General features: G+C 38.0%; 1 protein-coding gene across 4 annotated transcripts in view; it reads right to left on the reverse strand.

Annotated features, from left to right (window-relative positions):
* The window catches only part of SPOPL (speckle type BTB/POZ protein like), a 62,249-nt gene extending 38,147 nt beyond the window's left edge, over positions 1-24,102 (reverse strand). Inside the window, exons 1-2 of one of the 4 annotated variants that reach the window (XM_067742054.1) lie at positions 23,880-24,102; positions 4,572-4,611 (exon numbers count right to left, since the gene is read on the reverse strand). The gene's annotated coding sequence lies outside the window, so the exon portion shown is untranslated. The remainder of the gene's footprint in view (positions 1-4,571; positions 4,612-23,879) is intronic. The other 3 variants (XM_067742055.1, XM_067742052.1, XM_067742056.1) reach the window with 3 other exon arrangements.
* Between the last annotated feature and the right edge of the window lie 747 nt (positions 24,103-24,849).

A 24,849-nucleotide genomic window follows, 5' to 3' on the forward strand; every position in this document is an offset into this window, starting at 1 on the left:
AATTCTTGTTAAGTAAAAATATAAATGGGGGACTTCCCTGGTGGTCCAGTGGTTAAGAATCCGCCTTCCAACGCAGGGGACGCTGGTTCAATCCCTGGTCAGGGAACTAAGATCCCACATGCTGGGGGGCAACTAAGCCGACGTGTCACAACTAGAGAGCCCAAGCATCGCAACTACTGAGCCCACACACTGTGGAGCCGCGTGCCACAACCAGAGAGAAGCCTGCACTCCACAACTAGAGAAAAGCCTGCACACTGCAACAAAGAGCCCGTGTGCCGCAACTAAGACCTGACGCAGCCCAAAATAATAAATATTAAAAAATATATATATATTTAAATGATAATTCCAATGGGTAAGATAAACAATAAAATGTTTATAATTAATGGAGAATAAAAGATAAAGACTACTTTTGAAGACACAAACTAAATACACAAAGAATATAGGAAATAAGAGAAGTTAGGGACATGGAGGTCAGACAGAAGAGATCCAGTATTCCAACAGGAGAGCCATTAAATGCTCCTGAAGGGGATTAAGACAGAAATAACAGAGATACATCAAGAGAAAAAACCAGAAGACTATATCCACGATCTGAAGGAAGACCCAAGTTCCCAGTCAGGCCTCACCAAGTACCAAGAATGCCTACTGAAAAAAGATCTATACCTAGACACATCCTGGCAAAAATTTCAAAGTTCCACCAAATAAGAGAAAATCTTAAAACTTCTCATGTTATCTACAAAGGAACCAGTCACACTGAAATCTAAATGCTGTTAAGATACAAGGAGAAATGCTTTTAAGGTTTTTAAGAAAAATTTTGAATTTAGAATTTCATACTCAAAATTCTTCAGGAATGCAAGCTGAAGAAAGGACATTTTCAGACAGCAAATACTTGAAAAGTCTGTCATTCTATATTGAAAATTACTCAATGAACCCAATGAACTCCAAACTTTTTTGTATAACATGCCTTTATGATTAAAAATCATCTGCTCTAAGCATGCATGTCTATTTATAAATTAATGTATTATTATACTAATATATTTATATATATTATAAAGCATATCAAAATTAAAATTTAAAATAATCAGATAAAAATTAAATAATTTAATTTTTAATATATTCTGACACCCCCCAAAATTATCTTGTGTAACCCGTTTATGTGGATGCTTCGTTTTGAAGACCACAGCTCTAACCAAATGAAAACGAACCCTAAAGAAAGAAACCATGGGCTTGAAAAAACAACAGAATTGAACAGGTCTCAGTAGAGAAGGAAACTAAAAAAGAACTAGGAGAATTCACTATAATTTGACACTTAGAAAATTTTCCACTGGTAAAGTTTTTATGTACATAGGATTACATTTCATTTTCTGTGAGGCCACCCTACTTTGTTCTATAGTAAGTATTTATATAATCACATTATAAATATTTCCAGGTTTAAAATTTTTAGAATTGGTCTGCAAATAAAGCAAAAAAGAAATTAAAATGCAAACACATTGATGATGTAGCCTTAACAACGAATAATAATTGGGAGATTGACAGAGTGAGGAGAGAAACAAGACTATCATTCACAGAGGTAGGCAATACTGTCTAGAACTAAAAGCAGGCACAATTTACAGTGGGAAGTGGAACTGGGGGTGGGAAGGTGACCTCCTATTCTTTTGACTCTTATGTAATATGAATCGCAATATAATTACGAATTCTATTTTTAAGAAGCGTTATAAGCAGGAGGGAAAGCAGTACATAACACAGTATGCCCATTTAGAAAACTGAAATTGGTTACTGATTGCCATAGTCAGCTCCCATTAAATACACCTACCACCTCCATCACCCTCCGTTCATTTACTGCCTTTTACTACTGAGTTTTACGTGCACAGAACAGCTGTGTTTTTACATAAACTATGATCTTCTTGAAGGTTTTTCTGTTTTATTCATTTCTGCAATGCAAAGCCTAGCACAATGCTCAGTGCTTATTTTTTAAAAAGAGGGAAGGGACTAATTAAATGGTCTGAGGAAAATAATGGAGAAAAGCCATCTTGTAGTTCCAATCACTTAAAACCAGTTTATCTCAAGTTTACTAAAGTTCACTAAAATGCATATAACATGGAGAGAAAGGCTCCTCTTTGAAACAGAAACAGCTGTGACTCTCAGGAGAGTGATTCAACTCAGTGGCAGCACATCTAGACACAGGTTCTAGTAAAAATCTTAGGGGGCAGGAACAGGAGCTGATGAAGGATATAGCAACGGAAATATTCTGAACCCTCAAGAAAAAAAATGGCTGGGGGTGGGAAGACCATTCCTGCTTCCTGACTATATATACTCCTATAGAAGAGGAAAGCTAAAAGAGCTGCGGGGGAGTGGACGGGCACACAGGAGTCACGGCTTATGATGAAATCACCCAGGGCGTGCGCGTCAGCGCGCGCGCACACACACACACACGTTGCGCAAGTACTTCCATTTACCTTATAGTCTCTTACTGGGGCCCTTAATTTTTCCTACTTTGGTTATTGAGAGGCCTAAGTGAAATGGCAGTTTTACAGTTTGAACTCTCTGCCCAAAATAAAAGGTGACTTTTCTTTAAAACTTGGTAATTTGAAATTTTGGTAAATCAAAAGCAGGAGACTATGGGTAATTTGATATGGTCCAACCAAGTACTGCCAGCCTCTAAGTGATTACAAATGGTAGACTCACAGGTTTATATTTTTCTAGGGCAGTGATTCTCAAATTTAACTGTGCATTAGAATCACCTGGAAGCCTTGTGAAACCAGAATACTGAGCCCCAACCCTAGGATTAATGATTCAGGGGGTCTGGGTTAGGCCCCAGAATTTGCATTTCTAACAAGTCTCAGAGGGTGCTGATGCTGCTCTTCTAGGGATCTCACACTGAGAATCACATTTCTAGTGTGAGGATTAGACCAGAAAGCTATTATTACCAATAATACAAAAATCTCACCATCCCTGCTGCAGCTATCCATCTGTCCTCTACTTATGACTAAGTCTTCCATTTTACCTGAGTATTATCCTGAGAGGTAGATCTCTTGGGCTAGTTTTCAACTTCTTTGTTTCAGGGTCCTATTCCAGTGTTATGGAATCTGTTTTGAAATCTACAACACCCTCTATCACCGATAGTAAGGAGGTAGTTCTAATAACATATATATGGAAACTTTATTAGTAAAGGAAAATACAGACATTTTAAGACGAACTCTTTCTCTATTTGATAAATCCTAAAAGCCATTAATACATGTTGGTGAAGGTTTGTACAGAAGCAGGGATTTAAAGCCTCTGCTTACTGCTGCCTTGTCATTCAATGCCAAGGTTCTCCCTTAAAAAAAACCAAAAAACTAAAAGTCAACTCCCGTGTACACACACTGTAACCAAAAAAAATCACTCCATTTCTGTCGCTTTAATGTATTTTTTTTAAAAAAAGATTAAAACTAAAAGTTATTTAACATTTCTTGACATAGATGCAATGTCATTTTCCTTAACAAAGGTAAAAATGGAAAAAAGCCCTGGGGTCCATGTGTTGGAAGACCTGGATTCTAACCCTGGCCGTTTTTGGTTTCAGAACACATGCCCTTTTGCACATCACTGAGCTGTTGGCTAAACAAAGCATTCAGGGCGAGAATCACTAAATCCTATCCAGTTCTAACATAAGCTTATACAGTAAGACTCATACACTGTAGACTAAAATGTACTCAATATCACTACATGATTTCCTCACAGTGCAATGAACTTGGGGAAAAAAAAAATCGACTACAGATCACTTCAGAACCTGACTGCGTTTCCTGTAGCATTACATATTAAGGACAGTCTGGCTCTTTGGCAACCATTTAAAAAAAAAAAATTGTCATTTAAAAACAACTAGGGGCTTCCCTGGTGGCGCAGTGGTTGAGAGTCCGCCTGCCGATGGAGGGGACATGGGTTTGTGCCCCGGTCCGGGAAGATCCCACATGCCGCGGAGCAGCTGGGCCCGTGAGCCATGGCCGCTGAGCCTGCACGTCCGGAGCCTGTGCTCCGCAACGGGAGAGGACACAACAGTGAGAGGCCCGCGTACCGCAAAAAAAACCCAAAAAACAAAACTAGATTTATATGTCATGCTAGTTGCTACAAGTTCAATTGTTTTCATATTACTTGTGTAATAACATATACAAGGCACAATAAGAAAATTATAAGCCTATCTGCATCTATATTAATAGTCATATCCCCTTAAAATGTATGAAGCAAATATTTCACTTTTTAAAAGGAGGCTATTTCCAGAGGAGGGTGAAGGAAAAAATATAAGTAAAAGGAGGCTATTTCCAGAAATCTTATAAAGACAGTATTGGGAGTTAAAAAAAATCAGCCTTATTTAAATACTCAGCATGGCAGTTTATGACTATGGTCATTAAACTTCATGAGGTAAGATTTTAAATTATAGTGATATATAAACTGTGGTGAACCAAAACAGGGCAAGACTAGCAGTCAGGAGACTACTCACTATGGCCAAGCTGCAAGACCCCACCCCACTCCCCATTCCTTTGGGGTTTTTTTACTCATTCATTTCTTCCTTTATAGTCTCTCTCTCTCTCTTATTCACTGACCTGTTTGAGTATCTTGGGAGGTTCTACGCTGAGTTAAGCCCTGTGGAGACAAGGAAGGATGGCATTATTTGAACTGATCTCAGGGGTCCCTTCAGGTAGAATCTTTATTCAAGATCTAATTTATAAATTATAACAACACACTCTTTATCAAACACAAGAGGAGTAAGTTATCTCAATCAACAAACAATAGATAACTTAACCTTATTCCTTCTTTAAGCACCAACAGTGTTTTAATCTGTTGATCTTGATTGCCACTTCTTCTGTAAAATGTTTACTAACCAACCGTTTGTTTACTCCCATACCATTTTCTTCAGTAAAATGAATTACTCCTTAGCTACCCAAGCACTTTCATAACCAATGCCTCTTATATAGAATTAATCAAATTTATTGTAATTATGAGTACAATAATCTGTAAGATCTTACTTCACACTTTAGAATTTTACTCCTATACATATTATCTCATTTGATCCTCTAAACAACCCTGTGAAGTAGTTACTTCTATTTTACAGAAAGGGAAACTGAAACAGAAGCAATATGATCTAAGGTCATAGAGTTTAAAAAAAAAAAAAGACAAAAAAATTCAGAAATTGAATCCAGGATTTTTTTTTTTTTTTTCCACTTTTTGGCCATGCCCCACAGCGCGTGGCATCTTAAGTGCCCTGACCAGGGATTGAACCTGCGCCCCCTACATTGGAAGCACGGAGTCTTAACCATGGGACCACCAGGGAAGTCCCTGAATCCAGGATTTTTAACTGAAAATACTATCGTTTTTTTCAATCCATCAAATATGCTGAACTCCTTGAGATTATATTTTCACCTTTACGTAACCACTGCCTAGTGTATACGATGGCAGATACTAAGCAAAGACATATTGACTAGATTTGAAGTCAACTACTAGAAAGGTATTACATATTTACTAGACAGTACATAATTTATTGCCTCCTGAAAAACAAAGTACCAGATATAATTTAGTATTACAGAATTATCCATGGAACACCATCAGGGTTGAGAATTTGGTTTCTGAATTTAGAGTTAGGTGCAGATCCTGAAGCTGTGTAAGCTCTCTGGGCCTCAATTTCGTTTGTAAAATGGGAATAATAAATGGTAATTATCTCAAATGACTGGTGTACTGAATGGGAATGTATAGAAGACACCTAGTATAGTGTCTGGTACACAGAAAGCACTCAATAAATTAGTTTAATGTGTATGAGTATTAATATGAAACTAAAAAGTAGAACTAGTTTACAAAACAGTAATAATCTCATGAACTATGAAGAAGAACAGAGTTAAATTTGCCTAAGTATGTTGTTGAGGTTTTGTTTTTACTTTTTCAATCTTTATCACTTGGCTCTCCATGAGCTATTTACATGAGCTATGAACACTGCTCTCACGCTGCTGCTCTCATACTGCTTATCTCTAACAACTTCCGTCTCCCTTTTAATGCAAGTAATGTGGAGGTATAGTTGTAAAAAGATAGACTGACATCCAAAGTGTCTCTCAGGAATTGTGTAACCTTCTAGAGAACTTCCTGGAGTAATGGAATTGATCTGTCTCTTGACTGGGCTGTTGTTACACAGGTGAACGTATCTGTCAAAACTCACTGAAATGTACACGTAAGAAAAGATGTGTATATGAAACAATGCAAGTTTAAAAAAAAAGTTTTTTTAGGTTTTATAACCCTTGAACAAGTTACTTTCCCTTTTTGGCCCTTAGATTTCTCAACTTCAGAAAGGGAATAATTTCTCATACAGAAAGAATATAACGAGTGTTACAGGAGATAAGGTCTATAAAGTACTTAGTTTCTGCACAGTTAGTTGCCAGTTCTGGATCCACTTAACATTAACCCTAGGCATTTTTCAGATTTATTTGAGTCCTAAAACATTCCTCCAAAATAAAACCTACATTCTCTCCCTCTCCCTTCTCCTACTCTTCCCCTCATCTCTTTTATTTTAGAAAAATATGAGTAAACATTTGATTAAAGCTTTTGCCTCCTTAGTTTTTTTTTTTTAACAAGTCATAATACAGTCTTTTGCCTTCATATTTCTCTTCCTTCTCATTTAATTATAGTCAAACAAGTGAGAATTCCCTGGGGGTCTAGTGATTAAGACTCCGCGCTTTCACTGCCAAGGGCCTGGGTTCGGATCCCTGGTCAGGGAACTAAGATCCCGCAAACCACCCGGTGCTGCCAAAAACAAAACAAAACAAAGTAACAATTCCTGTTACTAGTTTTCAATTTAAAAGTGTCTAAGCAATGTTCTTTGTTCTAGAATTCCAGGACACTGGAACAACTTCACATTCATCTAGCATTTACTGAGCAAACATTTATTAAGAACCTAAATCGGTCAGGCACTGGAGAAACAAAGATAAGGTCAGAGAGGCAAATACCTAACTAAAGCAGATCAAATAGAACTGCTAAAATCATATCCTTTTCTTACACCTGTGAAGGATCTATTGGGTTGGCCAAAAAATTCCTTTGGTTTTTAAGTAAAAATAAAAGACACATTTTTCATTTTCACTAAGAACTTTACTGAACTTAACGTATTCACCATTTTGTTCCACTACTTTCTGCCATTTTTCAGGCAACTTCGTAATTCCATATTCGCAAAACTTTTTATCTTTTTGAGCAAAGAACTGTTCCAGGTGCCTTTTGCAGTCTTCCAGGGAATTGAGATTTTTTCCATTAAGAGAATTTTGTAAAGACCGAAATAAATGGAAATCCGAAGGTGCAATGTCTGGTGAATACAGTGGATGATCAGAACTTCCCAGTGAAGTTGAACCAGTTTTTGCCTGGTCATCAAAGAAACGTGCGGTCTTGTGTTACCCTGATGGAAGATTATGTGTTTTCTGTTGACTAATTCCGGACACTTTTCGTTGAGTGATGCTTTCAGTTGGTCTAATTGGGATTCAGTGGAACTTACTACCTAGGATAGCTTGACCAACTACAAAAATAAACTTGAATATATTATGTTAATAACAGAACTTGTTGGAATTAATCATTTAGTTTTCTGGAAGGAGCTCATAATAGAGGACTCCCTTCCAATCCCCCCATATACACAACATCATCTTCTTTGGATAAAGACCGGCTTTTGGTGTGGTTGGTGGTGGTTCATTTCACTTGCCCCACCACCGTTCCACATTATTGTACAGTATCCACTTTTCATTGCCTGTCACAATTTGTTTTAAAAACGGAACATTTTTGTTACGTTTAAATAAAGAACTGAATGCGGAAATATGGCCAAGAAGGTTTTTTTTCACTTATGTGGAACCCAAACATTAAAGCAATTCACATATCCAAGTTGGTGCCAATAATTTTCAATGCTTGATTTGGACATTTTGAGTATGTCAGCTACCTCCCATGGTATAATGTTGATTGTTCTCAATTAATGTCTCAATTTGATCGTTATCAACTTCAACTGGTCTACCCAACCACGGAGCATCGTCTGCAAGAAATCTCCAGCATGGAACTTCGCAAACCACTTCTGACACGTTTGATCAGTCATGGCACCTTTTCCATACACTGCACAAATCTTTTTTTTCCGTTTCAGTTGTGTTTTTACCTTTCTTGAAATAATAAAGCATACTATGCTGAAAATGTTGTTTTTCTTCCACCTTCAATATTAAAATGGCTACACAAAAATTCATCAATTTGATAAGTTTTTTTTAATGCACGCTGATATGACAGCTGTCACAATACAATCTACAAAATTTGTTTCGAATGAAGTTAAAGACACCTAAGCATCACTAGAGTCATCTTATGGAAAAAACCAAATGAACTTTTTGGCGAACCCCATAGTAAAAGGAGTTGGAGGTAGTTAAAGAGTTCTGCTGACTCACCACTGTTGCTTCCAGACTACTTTTGCAACCTAACAAAACTGTATGGCAAGTGCATGAGTCCATTCTTACAAAATTCTCTTACATTCTTCTCTCTTGCAATCACCTACTCACCTCTCTGAGTTAGACTCCTTTATGGAGGACTTCAACCACTGTCTCCATTGTCTTCTTTACTATTCCTGCCACCACCCTGGATGACTGCACTCCAGTGGACTTCTTCCCTACCAGCATCAAAGTTCTTTTACCTTCTTGAATGATCTCACCCACTTAAAATTTTAGCAATCTTTTTCAGAGATTCTGACTTGGAACTTACTACCTAGGATAGCTTGATCAACCATGGAAATAAACTTGAATATATCATTTTAATAACAGAACTTATTCCTATTCTGTCATCAATTTAATCCCCCAACATCTCTTATTACCAACACTTCACTGAGTCCATACCACTCTTCTTAAGTCATTACCCCCTTATGGCTTCCCTTCCTTCCTTATCAAACTCAAAACCCACAGTGGATCACTTCAAAAACTCTCTAGTAAGCACGCTTAACATTTCACTCCTTTGTTCTTTTATCACAACAATTCTGTAAACCCTCCATTCTGTATCAGTCTAACCACCCACTGTACGCTGTTATTTGGGTTGCTGAGCAATGGTGTAGAAAATCTTTAAAAAGAGCAGAACAGCTTCTGAAGTGTAGACTTTCATTAAATATGTACTTCTGTTTTTAACTAATTGATTTCAAGAGGATTTGTTGCAAAATAAAAGTCTTACCAAATGATGAAATAATTAAACTAGAAATTCAGCTCCTTAGTTATACTAGACTCATTTTCAGTGCTCAACATACACAGTGGTGAATGGCTACCATAATGGAAAGTGGGAATCATAGAACATTTCTATCATTACACAAAGCTTTACTAAACAGTGCTGCTCACTCATTCTATGGCAGAACTGCTCAACCACTATTTCAGCTTACATAACCTACAATTTCTCACTGACACCACTTATTGCTATCCTTGTGACTTCATGAATCTTGCAAGCTGCATGAACGTGGAACAGGCTGGTACCCAAAGCAGTCAATGAAGGCGAAGGCATCAAATCTCTTACCGTCACCTGAGACCAAGAGGAGTTAGTTACCCCCTAATCATTTATGTCCCAGCCCACTTCTAATCATGGAGATCCTCACCTTAATACTGTCACTGGTTACACTGTATCGGAGATGGGTTAGGGAAAGAGAGGTGTACTTAAGATTCCTTTCAGATTTTACCACCTGTTAAAGGCAGAACTCATTATTACACATGTCTCTCACCTATCACTAGACTAGACCATGGCAGCAGCTGGAAATAAAAATTCTACCAAACCCACTAAGGCTTATTTTAATGCAACTATTAATAATAGTATTTCAGTAAAAATTAAACAATCATTACAAATGTTAAATTGGACAAGATGCTGGGACAAAAGACATAAACTAGTACTATCCTAGACAAAAGCAGGAAAAACCACCATCCTTGAAAAAGATAAGAGGAACTACCACTTTGGGGAACTCTAAATCATAAAATCTAGGGGAAAGAAATGGGCAAAACAGCATGCCTTAGGATACAGGGTTGTAGGGATCTATATGTCTCTATCATTACACCCTGCATGTCTACAACCATTAAAATGGCTTACTCCTCCTTAAGGAATCACACTTTCTTAAAGAAAGACATTTCATATAGTTACTTAGTTTACAGGGGAAGAAAAGAGGAAAAAAAAGGAAAGAAAGAGAGAAGTTGAAAGAGAAAGTAATGAAGCAAAATGATCCATGAAAAGCATTGTGTTAGGACACCCTGGATTTTAATCCAGTCTTTTCTGAAATAATGTAACAAATGGTCAAGCTAGACTAAATCAAAGGAGGCTATTGCCATCCACCTACCAGCCCTGCCTCTCAAGGAAATGCTTTGCAAAAAAATAAACTGAGTTGTTCTTATACCTCAAGAGAACACTTTAAGTACATGAATGCCATCTCAGTTCTTCCGATGATGAGCTAATAATTCCAAGATTCTTATGACTAGCAATAATCAGTAACTACTTATGAATATGTAGAGCACAAGTATTTATCAAACAGCTGTGCTACCCACGAACAGTACTTTGCAGCAGTAAGAAATAAAGTCAGATATTAAAATATTAGCTCTAAAAAGGCATAAAACAACGTTAAAAAGGGAAAACTATGAGCTTATCTGCAGTTATGAGTCTGTATGTGTGACTTAACAGAAGAAATCAACAACTAATTATGACTCACAAAAGGTACAGGAATGGTGCATCCCTACATATGATTCTAACATGATCTACTTGACTGGGGAATGAGAAGAGACTAATCACAATCCTAACCCTGAAAAAGATACACAGGCAAAAGTATTTTTCACATCCTTGGTATTCACTACACAATTGGATAATTTAAAAAAAAAATTAGTAGCAACACTGCCTTCTGTGACACAAGAAAAACTCCATAAATAACAAGAAATTAAGTCTAAAACAATACGTAGCATGCTGTGGGCATTTGGTAAAATTTGCTCAACTTTCAAGTTCTGAAAACTGAGTCAACTCTGCTGGGTAGACAGCACTTCCCTTATTTAAGGGGTAGCAAAACCTCACAAAATAATGAATGAACATAACCTACAATCTGGGTAGATAATCAAATAAGAGCAAGAGCATTCCAGTATTGCATAATTAGAGCTTTGGGGAAATGTTGCAGACTCACTCAATAAAAGGGCCTACAAAACTTTTCACCAGCTTGCAAAATCTTAAAACCTGTCCCATGTTTAGCAATAGTTAGGCAGAAATGCACCATTTGTAAGAAAGTCAGTAAACTATACAGTGAAGTTGTAATTTTCATGACAGTCTCATTTTCCTTAAATTATACTTACATTTGTTTTATATTCTGCATCTTATCAACTGACAAGGCAACCAGAATCATTTGATGGGTTTTATGAAAATATACACGTCTCTATTCCACTTTCCCTTGGTGTGCACATGGGAGGGGTACGTGGGTATGAGTGAAGAAAGGAATCGTGTATATTTTGAAAAACTAGCCATACCACTTTACACCCACCAGAATAGCTAAATAAATGAAACAATATCAAGCAAACGTTGCAGAGTATGTGGGACAAATAAAACTCTCATTCACTACTGAAAAGACACTTTGGAAAACACTGGGTAATGTATACTAAAACTGAACAAAAGCACACACGGTCCAAAAAGTTCTACTACAGCAAGATGTGCAGATGTGCAGCAAAAGATATGTATTGATAAAAGAATATTCTATAAGGGGCACTATTCATTGTGACTCAAAACTGGAAACAACCTATATGTTCATCAACAATAAAATGGATAAATTACGGTACATATACATAGTCACACAATGGGATGGAATACAATAGAATGAGAATGAAGAAGCTACCACTACACACTACATGGATGGATCACATAAAAACTGATGTAAGAAGCCATAAACAAGGGTGTTGATGCTGTACGATGTTACATGCTTGTCTCTGAATGTATGTTATACTCCATAAAAGTTTATGTAAAATAAAAAAGCAAATAAATATTCAATAAATGAGCAACCTTGATGCCTAAATGTTTATAATACAATCCTATTCCCAGTGTCATGTTCCCTCCACCCTAAAATTGGGACAGAACACTTTTAAAAATCTTCCCTCATGCTAATCTAATACATTTTTATATTAAAACAAAGGCGGCTATATTAGGGTAACAGAATGCAAGAGTCATATCCTTTTTAGGAGAGAAAACACTAATCTGAAAAGAATTTTAACACCAAAGCTCTCCCTCTCCACATTATCTTCACCACCCTTCCATCTACCAAGAGTTCACTCTTCTCTGCCATTTATTTAGTGGAAATATTTTTAAAGTAATGAACACCCTAGAAAGGTAGTTATGAGGACTGAAACAAAAAGAGCAGATATATGAAGTCTTCAGCACTGTGCCTAAGCACTCAATGACTAAACAGTATTAAAAAATCCCAAATAGTGACTCTAACAGGTCAAGGGCTATTTCCAATGCATCACTGTAAACACAGAACCCAGCATTTAACAGTTGGTCAATTAATGGAGTAAATAAATGATATGAGCTCAAAACAAAAAGAATAAAATAAAAACAAGGCAAAAGTGGGAAAAAGGGAAATATCAAGAAGTTCAAAGGAAGGCCTTATTTTTATATCAGGGTAAATGACAAGATTTTAAATCTCAAATGAAGCAACAGAATCAGGTACATATTAAAACCATTAAAATAAATAAAAACTGCCTCAGTATTACTTTTCCTCCATATACTTCAAAATGAAGAAGTCAGATGTCTTAACTAAAATTTAAACATGGTTCTTTAATACTGAAATCCTTTAAAAATATTTCTGAATGAATTTCCTATGAGTTTGACAGGAATCGTAAGTATATAACAGGTTATTTTTAAGTCATCTATCATAGCACATCAATATTCTGACTAAATATGTCATAACAGAAATGAAAGGAAAGCGAATTTCAGTTGAACCTTTATACAGTGGTATTATTTTTATGAATTTAGATATCGAAATCATCAAGACTGCAATCTTACATTAGACTTAAAAGACAAATTAATAAGATACTTTAATCTCCATCGTGTGCACAAAACACCAATGAACCATTAGATAAGGTTCTAATGGTTCCCTTTTTCCCTTCCTTTTAAGAACACTGTCTACTTATTTATCTTAGATCAGAAATAGCATCACTGTTTTAATTAAACGACATTTACACAAAGCAACTTATGTGGAAAGCACTATTCTAAATATAAATATAACTCATTTGGTTCTTGTAACTCTTACAAGGGAAGTAGTTATCCTTTCCATTTTACAGATGAGAACACTGAGGCAGAGATGCTAAGTAACTTACCTAAAGTCACAAAGCTATTAAAAAGCAGACTGGATGCACTCTATTAACCTCTGTGCTATACTGCCCAGAGATCTCTGAAGTTAAGCAAAACTAAATTTATCCTGACTTCACCTGACGCTGGGAGGTTAGCTATTTTGAAGACCTTGCGTGATAACCATAAAATGAAGCAGCACTAATGGCACGGTTAATAAATTCTAGGATACCCATATTTTTTTCATATTTTAACATATCTAAAATTGATGGCATTTTACAATTTTAACTGACAGTGCTGTCTCTCTGTGGCGTACATAAAGCAGTGGTGCATCTGGTAATTGCAGGCAAGTACGATTCAAAAACTTATGGTATGACCCTCATGGGTTAGTGATAAGAAGTAAATGAGATAAAATATCTAAAGTACTTGACAACTCTGGTACAAATGCTTTAAAAAAGGGCATTTTTCCCCTTTAAACCAAAATGATCTATGAGGATATTCCATTTACACTGTAGTAAGTTGTCAGTTTCTCAGGCCCATGTTCAACTAAACCTGGTTATATTCTACTAGGGAAAAATAACTGGTTTCATTATACAATTTGATGAACAAATAAAGGACTTTGGCTGGGGAGAAGGCAGGCAGACAAAACAACAGTGAAAATGAGACACCTGAGAAAATAAAAATTATCAACAGTAAAGCATAACTCAAGATACCTCCCAAGTACCACTTGATTCAAGCCAGTTCTCAAATGCCACTGATAAAATGCTGACATGAAAAAGTATCTTCACTTTTTAAAAAATACACTTTGAATGCAAATAACTAAATATGCTTGGTGTGTGCCCATGCCCTACTTGAGCTTTTCTAACAAAACTGGACATATTGAACTTAACCACAATGTTAAATAACTGGTTAACAAAGGTTTAAACTGATACTAAGAGTGACCACCAAAAAATTTTAATTAAATAAAATTCAATTCATTTAAATATTCCTGTGTCAATACTTGCCGTGGTAATTTCAGGATGATTTAATTAATATTCAATATTTTGGGGGGGGTTGCCTTTGTCTTATTGGATGAAAACTACCTTTCAGGGTAATTTCCCACTAAAACACCAAAAATTGCATCCAAATTACAACAACAAAAAACCACCTTGAGCACGCTTTACCTTAAAAATCACTTAATTTTGATGGGGCAAAAGGGAGGGGATTAAAATGCATTTTCACAAGGAAAAACGGAAATTTGCTTAGAAAACATACCCAAACAGGAAACACAGTATCTTCTTTTAACATATCTCAAATAAGATTTTAAAAGCCTCATACTACATTTCAGTTACACTACAACCTTTGAGACTTTGCATTACCTAATATCAGAGTGAAACCTCTTTCTTTTGTATTTGTTACTCCTAAGTATTTTTATTACTATATTACTTTCCCTTCAAGTGTATAAACAACATACCCCAACCAAAGTCTGAGGTAATGCAATTTTATATTTGTAGGTCAAATTTTTTAAAAACTGCTATTTTTTATGTATGTAAAGTGCTGTTTCACAGAGTTATATAATTCAGAATTTAATGCTAATAATTATTCTGTCCTTTAGAACATGTAGGCAAGTCTGAAGAATATCAGAAGAATTCTACTTATGCATATAAACAAAAGGCCTGGGAAAGTATACCTATAAGAACCATAATATATGAAAAATATATAGTTGTCGTACAAGAATTTATTAAGATTTTTAAAAAAACCAGGGAGAAGACAAGAGTAAAAGCCAGTAGGAACTAATAAAAATAAAATTTTTAAGTTACAACTTTCTTAATATAAAATATAAGGAAGACTGCCTTAGCAGATCAGAATAACACAATGATGTTTCTACAAAAACTCAAGAAGGTATTTCAGAAGCAAAAATTTTGATTGACCCTATCTTCCTGTTATTTTAAAACAGATGTCTTATAGAACCTTTATTTACTGTGTTTTTAAAATCCATTTTAACATCATTTACCCTTCTAATACACTATTTTCTTGTCAATTAAGGTTTTGCCAACTACAGTATTCTTCATAAAGTAATTCCTGAAGATGAACTGTGTTCTACTATGATGTAAGACTTAAGTCTAGAGACATTTAGACAACTACCTAAAATAGCATTTAAGGTATCAGGGGAGTGTTATTATACCACTGAGCCCAAAACACCATCATTGACCATATAACTGATGTTTAGCAGTAAATTCTTAGCAATCCTTACCAAGGCTTTAATTTTAATTTGCTAAATCTGAGAAAAAGTTGTATGTATAAAATTTCTCCCATTCAGAAAAAAAAATCATTAAAGCATAACCGAAATATTTACATTCTACTATTACTTAATTATTCCATAAGTATAGATATAATAAATTATAAAGCTAACCAACAAAAACAAAACACCACCTTTGACAATAACAAACAAAATCTTTAAATCTTTTTTGTTTTTTTTTTTTACATCTTTATTGGAGTATAATTGCTTTACAATGGTGTGTTAGTTTCTGCTTTATAACAAAGTGAATCAGTTATACATATACATATGTTCCCATATCTCTTCCCTCTTGCATCTTCCTCCCTCCCACCCTCCGTATCCCACCCCTCTAGATGATCGCAAAGCACTGAGCTGATCTCCCTGTGCTATGCGGCTGCTTCCCACTAGTTATCTATTTTATGTTTGGTAGTGTATATATGTCCATGCCACTCTCTCGCTTTGTCACAGCTTACCCTTCCCCCTCCGCATATACTCAAGCCCATTCTCTAGTAGGTCTGTGTCTTTATTCCTGTCTTACCCCTAGGTTCTTCATGACATTTTTTTTTCTTAAATTCCATATATGTGTTAGCATACAGTATTTGTCTTTCTCTTTCTGACTTACTTCACTCTGTATGACAGACTCTAGGTCCATCCACCTCATTACAAATAGCTCAATTTCGTTTCTTTTTATGGCTGAGTAATATTCAATTGTATATATGTGCCACATCTTCTTTATCCATTCATCCGATGATGGACACTTAGGTTGTTTGCATCTCCGGGCTATTGTAAATAGAGCTGCAATGAACATTTTGGTACATGACTCTTTTTGAATTATGGTTTTCTCAGGGTATATGCCCCGTAGTATTCCCACCAGCAGTGCAAGAGTGTTCCCTTTTCTCCACACCCTCTCCAGCATTTATTGTTCCTAGATTTTTTGATGATGGCCATTCTGACTGGTGTGAGATGATATCTCATTGTAGTTTTGATTTGCATTTCTCTAATGATTAATGATGTTGAGCATTCTTTCATGTGTTTGTTGGCAATCTGTATATCTCCTTTGGAGAAATGTCTATTTAGGTCTTCTGCCCATTATTGGATTGGGTTGTTTGTTTTTTTGTTATTGAGCTGCAAGAGCTGCTTATAAATTTTGGAGATTAATCCTTTGTCAGTTCCTTCATTTGCAAATATTTTCTCCCATTCTGAGGGTTGTCTTTTGGTCTTGTTTATGGTTTCCTTTGCTGTGCAAAAGCTTTGAAGTTTCATTAGGTCCCATTTGTTTATTTTTGTTTTTATTTCCATTTCTCTAGGAGGTGGGTCAAAAAGAGTTTTGCTGTGATTTATGTCATAGAGTGTTCTGCCTATGTTTTCCTCTAAGAGTTTGATAGTTTCTGGCCTTACATTTAGGTCTTTAATCCATTTTGAGCTTATTTTTGTGTACGGTGTTAGGGAGTGATCTAATCTCATACTTATACATGTACCTGTCCAGTTTTCCTAGCACCATTTATTGAAGAGGCTGTCCTTTCTCCACTGTACATTCCTGCCTCCTTTATCAAAGATAAGGTGACCATATGTGCATGGGTTTATCTCTGGGCTTTCTATCCTGTTCCATTGATCTATCTTTCTGTTTTTGTGCCAGTACCATACTGTCTTGATTAGTGTAGCTTTGTAGTACAGTCTGAAGTCAGGGAGCCTGATTCCTCCAGCTCCATTTTTCGTTCTCAAGATTGCTTTGGCTATTCGGGGTCTTTTGTGTTTCCATACAAATTGTAAAATTTTTTGTTCTAGTTCAGTGAAAAATGCCATTGGTAGTTTGATAGGGATTGCATTGAATCTGTAGATTGCTTTGGGTAGTAGAGTCATTTTCACAATGTTGATTCTTCCAATCCAAGACATAGTATATCTCTCCATCTATTTGTATCATCTTTAATTTCTTTCATCAGTGTCTTATAATTTTCTGCATACAGGTCTATTGTCTCCTTAGGTAGGTTTATTCCTAGATATTTTATTCTTTTTGTTGCAGTGGTAAATGGGAGTGTTTTCTTGATTTCACTTTCAGATTTTTCATCATTAGTGTATAGGAATGCCAGACATTTCTGTGCATTAATTTTGTATCCTGCTACTTTACCAAATTCATTGATTAGCTCTAGTAGTTTTCTGGTAGCATCTTTAGGATTCTCTATGTATAGTATCATGTCATCTGCAAACAGTGACAGCTTTACTTCTTCTTTTCTGATTTGGATCCCTTTTATTTCCTTTTTTCTCTGATTGCTGTGGCTAAAACTTCCAAAACTATGCTGATTAAGAGTGGTGAGAGTGGGAAACCTTGTCTTGTTCCTGATCTTAGTGGAAATGCTTTCACTTTTTCACCACTGAGGACGATGTTGGCCGTGGGTTTGTCATATATGGCCTTTATTATGTTGAGAAAAGTTCCCTCTATGCCTACCTTCTGAACGTTTTTTATCATAAATGGGTGTTGAATTTTGTCGAAAGCTTTCTCTGCATCTATTGAGATGATCATATGGTTTTTCTCTTTCAATTTGTTAATATGGTGTATCACGTTGATTGATTTGTATATATTGAAGAATCTTTGCGTTCCTGGAATAAACCCCACTTGATCATGGTGTATTATCCGTTTAATGTGCTGTTGTATTCTGTTTGCTAGTATGTTGTTGAGGATTTTTGCATCTATGTTCATCAGTGATATTGGCTTGTAGTTTTCTTTCTTTGTGACATCCTTGTCTGGTTTTGGTATCAGGGTGATGGTGGCCTCGTAGAATGAGTTTGGGAGTGTTCCTCCCTCTGCTATATTTTGGAAGAGTTTGAGAAGGACAGGTGTTAGCTCTTCTCTAAATGTTTGATAGAATTCGCCTGTGAAGGCCATCTGGTCCTGGGCTTTTGTTTGTTGGAAGATTTTTAATCACAGTTTCAATTTCAGTGCTTGTGATTGGTCTGTTCATATTTTCTATTTCTTCCTGATTCAGTCTTGGCAAGTTGTGCATTTCTAAGAATTTGTCCATTTCTTCCAGGTTGTCCATTTTATTGGCATTAAGTTGCTTGTAGTAATCTCTCATGATCTTTTGTATTTCTGCAGTGTCAGTTGTTACTTCTCCTTTTTCATTTCTAATTCTATTGGAAAATCTTTAAATCTTGAAGACACTCTGAAGATAACTCCATGTTTGGTGACTAAATGGGTAGTGATGACATTAAGCAAAACAGCAAACTTGCATGCTTTCAAATTAAACTCCTCTACCATTGCATTGCCCTTTCCATCTCTCCACTTGTCCTTCAGAAACACTCTGCCCAACACTCTACTTTCCTTAGAAAGCCTTCCTTAAGGTTCCTTTTCTGTGCTTACAAGGCAACCTGAATAAACTGCTATGACAGCACTAATCACACTGAACAATATTTAATTGTCCATTGCCCCTAGACTCTGAGGTCTAATTGCATTCCTAAAAGTCTAATAGTTACTGCCTAATATACAGTACTTAAAAAACATATTCTATTTGAGTAGGTTCTGAATGAACAAGTTGTAGAGTCTGAGATGCTTATAGAACACCCAGATGGTGATAAATAGAAACATGGGTCTGAGCTCAGGAAGGAAGACATGGTTCATGTTACAGATAAAATTCTACCCTAAATTTAGAATTGTGGCTTTGGCAGATTAAAACAAAAATCATCTAATAGTTTATGGATGGACTGACGACTGAGACATAAAATTTTCTCCCTGTCACTAAATGCAATGTGTACTCTTTAGTTCCCAACTTAATTGATTTCTCAGCTTCAATCAACATAGCAGATTAGCCACACCCTCCTTTTTTGGTCTATTGCCTTGACTTCAGTGACGCTAAGGAAATTTTCCTCCAACCTCTGGCTATACCTTCTCAGTCTCCTTTGCTCCATTTCTTTTCCTCAACGTTAAATGTTGAAGAATCATAGGGGACCACGTCCCTTTATCTTCTCTCTCTATACTCTCTCCTTAGGCAATCTCATCCCCCACCTTCCATACTGAAACATCCATTATCAGCTATGTACTGATTATTCCCAACTGAATTATGATCAATACTCCCCCGTTTCCATAAACTAACAAAAAACTGCTCCTCCCCCAATATTCCCCCAGGTTAAGCACAAGAACCACTAACCCTGGAAATCGGCCTTCTCCTCTCCGTAGACCCTCAAATCAAATCCATCACCAAATCCTAAACTTTACTTCCCAAATATTTGTCAAATCCAGCTGCTTTATCTCTATCACCACCAGTCTGGACCGAGATTCTATCATCTCTTGCCTAAATGACTATAATAGGTGAATTCAATTCTGCTCAAAGTGTGAGCTGTGGACCAATACTGACCCATGAACTACTGTTATTGGCGTGAGACAAGGTAAATACAGAAACTGAGAGGCAGCATTTAGAAATTTTTATAGCAATTTGACAGACACTGCCACAACATCCATTTTACTGTGTATTACTAAAGTACCAGCACAAACTAGAAAGTAAAACAAAACAAAACATGTCCTTCACCACAGATAAGTTTGAGGAGCCCTGGCCTAACTCGTCTCCCTGCTTTTACACTTGCCTCTCCAATCTGTCCTCCACAGAGCAGCCAAGTGATGTTTTTAAAGCAAAAATTTAAGTAACTTACTCAGCTGTTTAACATTGTCCAGTGGCTTCCCACTGCTCTTAGGATTAAGTACAAAGAGCTTAGCAATAATTGACCACTGTGATCTGCTCCTGTCTCATTTCATATCACCCAGCCTTATGTGCTAAGGTCCAGTCTCCACAGGACTTTTCAGTCCTAGAAAGCTGAAATCGCCAGCATTGCTTGGGTAACTCCAGTTCATCCTTCAGACTTCGGCCTGAAAGTCATTTCTTCAGACAAACGTTCTCTGATACATTAGTGAGCTTTTGTTGTTTACAATAATTTTCTTTTGTGGAAGTTATCGTAACTGTAATTATTATTTTTGTAATAATTTGCTTAGTTTCTCTATTCCCCAACAGAGTTTTGCCATCATGAATACAGGTACACTCTTTCCATAACGTGTGTCACCACAGCTTAGCAAGTGCCTGGCACAGATCAGATGTTCAATAAACTTTTGCTAAGTGAATAAACCTAAGTCAGGAAACAAAATGGTGACCAGGACCACCGAAATGCAAATGCCTGCGATATCTAGTCATATATAAGACTTGGGATACATCTGTATACCAGGTGCTTTACAAAGTTAAATCTTCTTTACTCCCCTAAACAACCTAAAAGACAGGGGAATCTCATTGTTGAGATTTTTAAAAAAAAACGATTTTTCAGAAAGGTGAAGAATCTTGTCTAAAGTAACCAACAAAAAATTGGAAGGTTGGAAGGTCTGAGAGGCAACGAAGGGTAGCAGTCTCTACAACCATATTGTCTGGCTCCATTGCTTACTTAGCTGTGTGATTTTGTGGAAGTAATCTGATTCTCAGGTTCCTCATTTGTGAAATGGAGATATAATAAAGCCTTCTTCAATGGATTGTTGAGAGGTTAAACAAGGTAATATATATAAATCATTTGAAAGAGTGGCTGGCATAGTGCTTTATAAGTATTAGCGGTTGTAAGTGTTTTTAACATTATCAGTGCTCTTATAAGATAATTTTATCTTCTTACTTGCTTATTGTCTGCCAGTGCCACACTGATATAAATTACAAAAAAAGCACAGTCTGTGCTATTATTCTCTGGTGGAGCTTTTCTCAAAGACTTAAACCCTACAGAAACTGAGTTAAGTAACTATTTCCTCAGTTCTCTCTCTCAAGAATGGGACATACGACCATTTTAGGTGCACAGGAGAGTAGTTATTACATACCTTGGATACTTTAGAACATTAGGGCTTAATATTTACTGGAACCCCAGTTGGGAAGGGCTGCTCTTGTGTATGCCCAATGCCTGGCATGAAGTAGGTGCTCATTAAATATTTTTGGAAAGAATGAATATTTACAAAACCAAAGGAATAGTGCTCAGCACAGAGCAGATACTAATTATCAATTCTATTCCACCCCTTCAAAGTTTCTACAAACTTTAAAAGTATGATTCTATGGGAGTCATTTTTATTGAACTGGGGCAGTCTGCATTATTCAAAGCCAAATGCAGAATACAGACAGTAGGAAAGCCAAGGAATAGAAACCAATGTTGGCAAGAACTATGAAAATAGTAAGAGGTGAAAGATAAGTAGAACTCGAATATGCAGGGGAAAGAGCAAAGGTTATTCTAGGCCAGGGAATAGCATAAGCAAAGGCAGTGTTACCCAAAGTTTAATGAACATTCCATTGGTGACACACAAAAAATATTTTAAGCTATACACAGGCAAACAACTTTACTTTGATAGTTCCATATGCACACATTTTTATGTGTAATTGGGACAGCAAATTGTGATTTCAAACTTTTACTACTTACAACAACATTGAGTTAACAGTACCTATTCAGATTTTTTTTTGTGAGGTGTTTAAAAAATGTATCAAAAGAATAATAACGCACAGGAGGTAAGCAAATATGACAGAAATTGTCAGGGTTTTAAAGAGTAAACTTTTGGACACATCAAGGCATGGTCATGTGAATAAAACATAACATGTTAGTAAGAGAAAAGCCACCAGTCTTTGGAATGAAGCCAAAGCTCTATCCTGAGTAGCAATTCAACATAAAGGACAGGTAGGTGTGAAGTATCCAACCAGGTTTGAGTATTTAATTGTAGTACTAAAATTCTCATTGGCAAAAATCCTCATTTTTCCCTATGATAAATCTGCTACATAATTCAACTTCAGTTATTCCCAAAACAAAGATAAAAATTTCCAAACAGGTACCTGAAAATGGGACTGCATGTAGCCTGGTAACTCACCTGAAAATAGGGAGCTAAAACTGTACTTTTCACACCAGAAGGAACTAATTTATAGAGTAACAAAATATGAATCATAGCTACCTCAAAAGAGGTGTTAAATAAAAAAGAGCAAAAAGACAGTTTTCCATTCCCCCTTCCTCTCTCAAAATTATCCTACCAATAGCCAAACCAAGTCAAGCTAAGAGATGATGATAAAGAACATTTATTGAACTCTTACCAGGCACTGTTGTATTTTACCTGCATTAAGTTATGCAATTATCACCACCATCTTATGAAGTACATCACTAACCCTATTCTACAGCTGTAAGAATACTGAGATTAAATAACTTGCCCAAGGCCAGACCTGGTAGACAGAAAGGCAGGGATTTAGATCCTGGCAGTTCAGCTACAGAGTCTGAGCTCTTAACCACTAGGCACCATTTCTCTCAAGAATAATAGAAGGATAATTTGAAATATTCCACCTTTCCCATTATGGCAGGAGAAATGTAATTTTCCAAGGTATGAACCTTTTATTACTTAAGTTTCCAGTCTAAGAAACAGGAGGTTCAGCTATATGGAAAAACTGGGAAGATGAGTACTACAATAAAACAACCTAGGCCCAGGAGTATTCAAATACAGACAAATCATCAGAAGCCTCAAAAGTATGGCTGAATGGCACTATTCACAGAGAAAGATGCCAAAAGTTGGGCTAAGCAGAAGGTGAATCCTATTTCTACTGGATCTACTGCTTTGAGAGAGGAAATCCCACCCATCTCCTCCCATTTCTGTGATTCAGTACACAAATGCATCAATGCAAGAAGAACTGTAAGGGGAAAGGGCAGCAGAAGGGAGCAGAAAGGGGTAAGTCAGGACTTGGACCCTGAACTGCAGAGTGAGCTTGATGTACCTGGGGAGAGAGAACGGATGAGAGGGCAATGTGTGCCTGGAGGTAGGCAGGTTGAGGGCATGACCACTGGGGTGAAGGCACCGAGTGGCCTGGCTGGAGAGCTGAGAATTCACCCTAAAATGGGCTAGTGGGGACTGTTTCAGGCGTATACGTTTGGGATAAGGAGGGATGGACGTGAACGCGGGGGTGGCCTGCAGTTTCTCGCTTTGGGCAGTACTGCCAAGGGACAAGGTATCAAGGTGCGGGCGAGGAGGTCTACAGGTACAAAGGGGGGAGAATGGAAAAGAAAAAAGGCGCAAGGCTTGTGGAGGAAAGTCGGGGGGATCCTGGTAGACGGAAGCTGGGAGATCAATGGGGGAGGGGTAATTCCCAGGGGAAGTAGAGACGCGCGAGGTTAGGGAGGTCCGGGGGGCGGAGGTGGGGCTGAAGGGCGGGGGCGGAAGGCACGCCTCAGGAGCGGGGGTCCCAGACCGAGAGGGATGGGGGCGCCGAAATGGGAGAGGAGGAGGTCGCTGGGTTTCAGTGCAGGTGAGTCCCAGGAAAGAGAGGGCAGCCAGCGACCAAGGCTGCGGTCGGGACCCCGGAGGGGGAGGGGCACCTACCCGGACGTGCGGGGCTGCGGCGGGCAGCCCCGGCGGCGGCTCCTCTCCGGCTGAGGCGGCTGAGGTGATGGCGGCGAGTCCCTGTGGCGGCCGCCTCCGCCGAACCGCATCCCTCCTCCCCGGCCCGCCCTCCTTCCCTATCTCTCGCTCCTAAACTTCTTCCCCGGGATAAACAAACCCGCCGCCAGGGGCGGCCGTCTCCGGCGCTCCCGCCCCCGCGCAGGCTCCCGCCCCCCCGCCCCGGGCCCGTCTGGGCTCCGGCTTCCGAGTTGCGACTCCAGCCCCCAGCCCGCGACGGCGCGTGCGCGCGGCAGCGTCTGCTCGCAAGGCCCTTCCTCCCTCCCTTCCTCCCTCCGGCGCCGGGCACTTCCGGGCCGGGCCGGATCGGATCAGACTGGGGGTTGAATGTAGCCGCCGCTGTTTGCGCGGGGCCCTGGGCTACTAGCCCGGCGGGCTCCGCATCCCGGGCCGAGTCTCGCCTGGTGAGGACGCCTCCTCCCTCCCGCCCCTCGCCTCCTCGGCCCAGCGTCAAACTTTCCTTAACTAAAAACCCCACTGAATAGCTCCTCGTAGCTGGTCTGATTGACCACGTCGGGTGAGAGGCGACTGCCGTTTCTGTGCACGGTTTCTTTAGAGCTGTACCAGGCTAGAAAGCCAAGGTACAACTTGTACCAAGCTCTTGTTGCGAGCCAAGAGCCGTATGAACTGCCCAAACAAAACAGCAGTATACAGTCTCCAAAGAGGGATAAAGATAAAGACAGCAGTGTGGTAGACAAGATGAAGTGCCACGGTGGAGCGGTTTTCGGTTGGAGATGAACCTGAAATCTCAGGCTTAGGAGGGGAGGGGTCTGCCGAGGGGCTGCTGAGGATGCTTGTGAAGCACGGAAGAGCAGGCTCCCGAGACTGGACGTTGGTGGTAAATAGGGCTATGTCTAAGCAGATGTCTTAAGAGATGAGGGGACTGCCTCAC

The sequence above is a fragment of the Pseudorca crassidens genome, chromosome 6, assembly GCF_039906515.1.
Source record: "Pseudorca crassidens isolate mPseCra1 chromosome 6, mPseCra1.hap1, whole genome shotgun sequence".
Taxonomy (NCBI): domain Eukaryota; kingdom Metazoa; phylum Chordata; class Mammalia; order Artiodactyla; family Delphinidae; genus Pseudorca; species Pseudorca crassidens.